Below are 7871 nucleotides of genomic sequence, written 5' to 3'. Positions count from 1 at the left end.
TATATATATATATATATATATATATATATATATATATATATAAGAAAGCCTACAGTATAGATTTTTATCAGAAGTGGGATCACCGTCGAATTAAGTGTTGAATAACTCCATTTCTCTCGAATATTGAAAAAAATGGAGAAATTTGATCGAGAGAAGTTGGAGGAGATACCTCTGGAACTTTTAAGAGCAGTAGCAGAAAACTTGCAATTAGAAACAACGGGGAATAGAAATGTTCTAATGAATTGTATTCTCGACCGTTACGAACGTGACTACGAACAGTACGAATGGTCCGCTCCGCAGACTGTTGGAGGTAGACGGGATCTTTTGTCCTTGGATCAAGAGCAATTCCAAACACAAAGAAACGATCAGGCGGCCATAAATGAAAAACTTTTATTATTGCTTTCGCACCAAAGTGATTTATCGCAAAAATTAGTAAAAGCTCAAGAGAACATTTCGGCGCAACTTACACGAGACTTGCGAACAGAAGGTTTGGATGTGAGCAGTTCCAGGGAGGAAAGAGTGGATAGGAGGAAAGGAAATGTTAATCGGTCTCCAGCGGAATGGCTCCAGCGAGTGTGTTGTCCAGCGGAGACTCCATTAAGACATTGGCGGTCCAAATCCCAATGTTTGAAAAGGAGAATGTCACAAAATGACTGAGTCGAGTGTCCTTTGTTGGTCAACTGTATCAGGTATCGGACAATACATTATTATTAGCGGCAACTAGTAGACTTGCGGGAGAAGCGGGAAAGTGATATGCGCGACAACCAAATTTGGTAATATCATCTGGGGTTGGCAGTTAAAGAAGGCTTCGCGTCTTTTTTCGGACATAGAGCTCCTTTCTCTGTAATTATGCAGAAGATTTCAGTTCGGAGATGGAACGAAGGCAACGAGAAATTTGTCAAGTACGCGAATGATACACTCGACCTTATGCAAGCGCTAGAACTTACAGAATATGATCAAATAAATTTATTAGCTAATGGTATTCGAGAGCCTTATCTAAAAGCGGTTGCGTTATCAGCTATGGACGAATTGGTTCATCAATTTATGGAACAAATGCGCACGATTACAGAAAGATCGGTTAGTTACAGTGCTAAACAGATGCCAAGAAATGTCTCTTTCCTTAATCGTAGTGGGAATTTTGTTAAATGCTCATGGTGCCATAAGATTGGCCATCTCTCCTTGGGACTGTAGAAACAAAAATTTTAAATATTACCGATGTCAGGGTAAAGGATATTTAGCGCAATTTTGTCCGCGTTTTCCGAACAAAGAGCGAGAGCCCAAGCGATTCCGGCAGCGGTGGCAAGAACCGTTTCTTCTATTGTATCAAAACAGGAGAATTTCGATAATATTCCGTTTATTACTGTAAAACAAATTAATAAAATAGTGTGTGAAGTTAGGACTTTAATGGACTCGGGTAGTCCCATCAGTATGGTAGCAAAAATATTTTATAATAATTATCTTGGCGATATTACGATAAAGGAGGATTTACATATACAAAGATTCAAGGGCGTTAATAATTCGAATATCGATGTTATCGGGTGGATCAATTTAACGGTTAACATAGGAAGGCCGTTAGAGCGTGACTTATCCGTTAAACTGTTTGTTGTCCCGGATACGATTTTTTCTGGCAATTTATTGTTCGGCCGAGATGTTATCTATAATAACAATTTACGTTTAGAATTTGCGACGACTTTTCTTATCGATACAAACGAACAGTCGCCCGTCCGCCTCGTCGGCAAATTACCGCGATTCCCAAATCTCGACTCAGAATTTCAAACGCGAAGTTGGGCGCCAGATGCGGTAAGGCCGCACCTCCTCACCAACTACTTGTCACTAAATAAGACGCGAGAGTCGTTTGTCGCTGAATCGGAAATTTCGCGGGACCGGTAGCTCTCTTTTAGTTTGAGTCGGAGGTAGGGTGGGTATTGGGTAAGGTTTGTTACCAATGATAAGTCAAGGGGTTCGTTGGTGTAATTACTCTTTATTGCTCCGAGAACCGCGCGTCCCGGTATGGTCAAAGGATCTAACCGATGAGCGCGATAACCGGGAGTAGTTAGCCACGACCGATACAATTTTCGCGGAACGATATGCGACCACCACTACTCGGACAAGACGGGACGTTCTATATCGGGACAAGACGACACTACTGTATAAGTCAAGACGAATGGTCAGCCTTACAGATTCGGTGCTCCCCCGCTCGCTATGACTCGGGTGATGTCTATCGATGACCCTCATCGGCGGTCGTCTCCGCTGGCGGCAATGCAGTGTCGCTACGTCCTCCACTTGGGTTCCGCCGGTCGTCCCTCGGGCACTCGGATCGACTCTTTAGCTTTCGCGAGAACGGCAATCGATAATCGGTACCTCGGCCACGATCAACGTGTCGCGTCTTTGACGCAAAAGAAAGAAGAAGCTCTCGTCTCCTTGATCGCCGGCTTTTTCTCTGTTCTGATGATTCTCTCTCTTTCTCCTTCTCTTTCTCTCCCTCTCTCTCTCTTTCTCGTTACGGTAATCGGTGCCCGCGTATTGTTGTTCACGCGGCACCTCACCTGTTCGTGTTTATCCTGTTGGTCGTCAGCTGTTTTCCTCTGGCGTCTCGCTCGGTCCGGGTCTGTATCCTCTTTCCCCTCGCCCTTCGTTGACGCGTCACTCACCAAGCCGAGTGCTTTCTCCTATGACGACCAGCGAGAGCGGTGTCGTAGGTCGGTCCTTTGCGTCCCTCGTCGTCCTGCTGCCCTTCCTTCCTCCGGGTTAGCGTGGGGAGCTTTGGGGTACACTTTTTTAAGGACGCGGGGACTAGACCACCACCCCGACTAATTCGCAAACTTTCTTCGAGGGTCCTTCCCTTCCTTTTAAATGCCTTCCAACCTCGCTTCCTATCCTCGCGACCCGAGACGCAAAACGCACCAAAACAATATGATCCGAGCGGAGCCACGCCTTGTGACGGGCGCCTTTTGGGGCCGCCACGTCACAAATTATCTCAAGGTGAAACTCGGTTGGTAGATTTGTCTAGGCTTATCTCCGATACAGTAGAGACATTAAACATAAGGGCAGATTAAAGATAAATATGATAGTATGTCGGAGAATTTAGATCCAAGCCTAAATTTTGAAGACAAGACTAAATTACTATAAGTTGTAAAAGAAGTAAACAGTGTGGCGGTTGACAAAGCAAGGGATAACTTTTCAGTTAAAATGAATATGAGTGATGAGTCAATTTTTTCTTATGGATCTAGACGTTTTTCTTTTGATGAAAGGCGAGAATTAAGAAGAATTACTGATGAACTCTTAGATAGAAAAATTATCAAACCAAGCATTTCTCCGTATTGTTTTCGGGTTGTTTTAGTTGCAAAGAAAAACGGAGAGAAACGCATGTGTATTGATCTAAGACAACTAAATAAACAAGTATACAAACAAAGATATAGCTTCCCGATTATTGAGGATCATTTTGATAAATTACAGAGTAAAAAGATTTTTACAAGCTTGGATTTGAAGAACGGATTTCATCAAATTGATGTCGATCCGAACAGTACCAAATACTTTGCCTTTTCAACACCGCATGGTCAATTCGAATATATTAAATTACCTTTTGGTTATTCCGAAGCGCCTGCCGAAAAAAGAATATTACAAATATTCGATGAAATGATACGAAATGAGAAGATTCTCATTTACATCGACGATATAATGATAGCGACGGAAACAATAGAAGAGAATCTAGAGTTATTGCGAGAAGTTTTGACAGTATTAAAGAAATACGGATTAGAGTTGAATATTTCAAAATGTGCATTTGTTAAAAGCAGTTTGGATTACTTAGGATACAAAGTTTCGGGTCAAGGTATTACCCTTAGTAACAAACAGAAGCTATTACAGATTTCCCAGAACCAAAGACCATACATCAGGTTAGAAGTTTTTTAGGGCTAACTAATTATTTTAGAAAATTTATTCGCGATTACGCAATTAAAACAGAACCATTGCGGAAATTAGTACGGAAAAATATTTCCTTTGCATTTGATAGCGAGGCAAGAGAAACCTTTAATTTGTTAAAAAAAAAAAAAACTCATTTCCCTACCAATATTACATTTGTATAAACATACCGCGGAGACAGAACTCCACACGGACGCGAGTTCTTACGGCTTCGGAGCGGTCTTGTTACAAAAACAAGTAAACAATCTGGGCTCCAATAGCTTACTTTAGTAAAGCAACATCAGATTCTGAAAAAAAGTTTCATAGTTATGAGTTAGAAATGCTAGCTGTAATAAAAGCAATCGAACTATTTCACATTTATTTACAAGGTATTAAATTTAAAGTAGTTACCGATTGCAACGCGTTAGTTCTAGCTTTCCGTAAAATAGATATCAACTCACGTATCGCTCGTTGGACGTTGTCCCTACAAAATTACAATTTCGAATTGGTACATAGAGCAGGCGATAAAATGCAACATGTAGATGCATTAAGTAGATGTGTAATGTTAATCACCTTACCGACCATTGAAGATGAACTTATGTTTAGGCAACTGTCAGATGAACGTATCCGGAAACGTGCAGAGTCCTTAGAATTTAAAGATGATAAGCGATTTACACTTCAAGATGGGTTGGTTTATAGGAATTATTAGGAACGATTATTATTTGTGGTCCTCTCAATTATGACAAACAATATAATTCGTATCTATCATGATGAGGTAGGACACGTAGGAGTCGATAAAACGATGCAGAGTATATTAAATATGTATTGGTTCCCATATATTAGACAATCTGTAACGGAGTATATCCAAAATTGCGTTAAATGTATGATTGCGAATGTGCCGAGTTCGAAGTCTGAAGATGAATTACAAATTATCGAGAAGGGATCATTGCCGTTTGAAACCGTTCACGTGGACCATTTCAGGCAATTAGAAAAAACAAGTGATAATTATCAGTATATCTTCTTGTAACGGCCTTGCGTTACGTGCGGGATAGTCTTAGTCGGTGTGGTCCGGGTTTCGTTTGTGAAATGAAAAGCAGTGGTGTAGGTTATAATAATGTAGAACTATATTCTAATTTCGAAGCTATGTACAATTATTTACATGCGACGTTACGCCGTTGGCGCGTGGTCGCGTTTTTGCTCTCGTCAGGAGCCGATGTAGTCGTCTCGCGATCAGCTGCGAGCGTCGAGGCGCGCGAGCGTCCGGCGGGACGCAGTCGGGAAGTTTCCTGATATGCTATTGTTCGTCATTCGGAGTTCGTTGCCTCGTCGGCTTTAAGCTGTTTATTTAACCTGGCTGGTTTAAAGGCGCTCGTCGTCACCGGTATCTTACGCCCTGTATGCGTTCGCGATTGTAGGTGTTAGCGGCGTGGCGTGCGGAGGAAAGGATGTCGACGTCGCGTATCTACTTCGGTCGACGGAGCGGTGTATGGACAGAAAGCCGACATTGCGTATCCACTTCGGTCGGCAGAGCGGTATCGGAGAAAGGATGTCGATGTCGCGTATCCACTTCGGTCGACGGAGCGGTGTATGGATAGGAAATCGACGTCGCATATCCACTTCGGTCGGCAGAGCGGTATCGGAGAAAGGATGTCGACGTCGCGTATCCACTTCGGTCGACGGAGCGGTGTATGGATAGGAAACCGACGTCGCGTATCCACTTCGGTCGACGGAGCGGTATCGGGGAAAGGACGTCGACGTCGCGTATCCACTTCGGTCGACGGAATATCTAGGATCTCTAGGAATTTCGAGTTCTGGTCGGTCGTGCGCCTGAAAGGAGCTTTCCGATCAATCTCTCTCGATATCGTTTTGTAACGGCCTTTTATACTAAATTATAACAAACAGTAAGGCTGTTTGTTAACCTTGCGGTTATCCCGCGCGCGGTTGTTCGGCGTTTCTTTGTTAGTATTGTAAATAATATCTTTAATTGTCGTAACGTTCTCCCGGATCGTCACATTCTTAGTGGTGGACGGGTTTACCAAATATACTTGGTTATTGGCTACGAAATCAACCGGATCGGTAGAAGGCATTGATCACTTACTTATTTGCGATGTTTGGAGTAGTGAGCGATAGAGGAACTGCTTTCACGTCAAGTCAATTCGAAACGTTCTTAAAGAAAAATAATGTTCAACACGTAAAGATAGCGGTAGCCTCACCGTGAGCTAATGGTCAGGCTGAGCGCGTGAACGGGTTTCCTAAAAGTACAATGATTAAATTAGTAGATCGACCAGCGGATTGGAAGGAGAAACTAAGAACAGCACATATGTTTTGAATAATATTTACCATAAGGCTATTATGAATACTCCTAGTAAACTTTTGTTGGGTTATGACCAACGTAACCACACAGACTTCGATCTCCAGACATTGATAAAACAACTTCAAGGCATAAATGCGGACATCGAAGCATGACGAGCTTCTTCTCGAGAAAATGCGTGCGTCGCAAATCGTAATTTTCAATTGTATAATAAGGAAATGTAGGATCGTAGGCATAAACAACCGGCGATATATCAAGAGGGCAATTTGGTAATGATTAAAGTTCTAAAGACAAAACCAAGAACTAACCAGAAACTCCTCCCAAAATTCAAAAATCCATATCAAATTAATAAGGTCCTCAATAAAAATCGTTACGCAGTCACAGACGTACCGGGTATCAGATTTCGTCGAAACCATACAACAGTATTCTGTCTTCCGATAAATTAAAACCGTGGATTTGGTTAGCGCCACAGAATGATACAGTAGAAGTGTCAGAGAATCAAGATAAGGGTAATTTAATTTGTTAGCGGTTTTGTTAGCGGCGTAAAATGTTTTTTTATTATATACTGTGACCGTTTCTCCGTTCGTTAGACGCGAGAATACGACCAAAACTTCGTCTCCACCGTTGCGGCGACGGCCGAGCTTGCCGGCAGCTCTCAAATTTTATCTCTCGGTAGAGCGGCGGGGTTCTTGTGTCGACGAGCGACCGTACTTTGCGCGACACGAGAGGAACAGGCGACAGAGTCGGAGGAATCACAAATGCACACACGTATCGCTTAACATTACTCTATATTTACAACAAAAAAAAATAACAAAGAAAGATACTATAAAGAGATGCGGGCTCCGAGTCGCGTCATCGTGCCATCATTCGGCAGCCGGATCCGTCGTCGAGGATCCGTCTGCTTCGCGGAGTTCAAATGGTACGAGGCTCGCGGAATTCTCGCGTTACTCTACTTTTTGCCGTGGGCGCCAGCCGGGTGCATCCCGGCCCTAATTATCTCGTCGCGAACCGCGTCTTTATCGCCACTCTCGTGAACCCGCACTCTCTAACGATGATCGCGATTCATTACAATATTTACAATCTCGTTCGCCGGACTGTGCGGTCGCGAACGCGGTGAAGCGGCAGCAGACAGCGCGGTAAGGGCGGCTATTCCCTCGCGAGGTCAAACGGGTCGTCGCGGGCGGTGACGAACCCTTCCAGCAGCCGTCGTGAAGCGACGGCAACCATTCCGATTTTTCCGCGCTCGGCTGACCGACAGATGTAAGACGGCTCACCAAAAGCTCCTTCGGGGCTCGCCTCTCGGTCTCCGCTCAATCGCTCTCTCGTCGGCACGCTCGCTCGCTCGCTCGCTTCCGTTCGCTCGCTGGTTTGTCGTCCTAGCGCACGCTTCGCCCGCTAGCCGCACAGTGACGATCCTTTGTGTGAGCGCGAGGCTCCTTTACTCGCGGTATCAGCCGCCGATCGCCGCTAGGCCTTATTGGTCCTGCGGGAACGTACGGCTCTAGCGCGGGCGCCTTACAGGGCCCGCGCGACACCGCCGAATTCTCCGATTTTATCTCGGCGGCATCCCGTCTTGGACGGCAGCTCCCTTTAGCGTGGGCGCTCAAGTGGCCGCCAAAAGCTCGAAGTATCCCAGGACGTCCCCCGGGATCTGGTCCGTTCG

Source organism: Odontomachus brunneus, unplaced genomic scaffold (genome assembly GCF_010583005.1).
Source record: "Odontomachus brunneus isolate Ranch 3 - 2012 unplaced genomic scaffold, Obru_v1 Obru_scaffold_074, whole genome shotgun sequence".
Taxonomy (NCBI): Eukaryota; Metazoa; Arthropoda; class Insecta; order Hymenoptera; family Formicidae; genus Odontomachus; species Odontomachus brunneus.
This window is presented reverse-complemented; position numbering follows the sequence as displayed.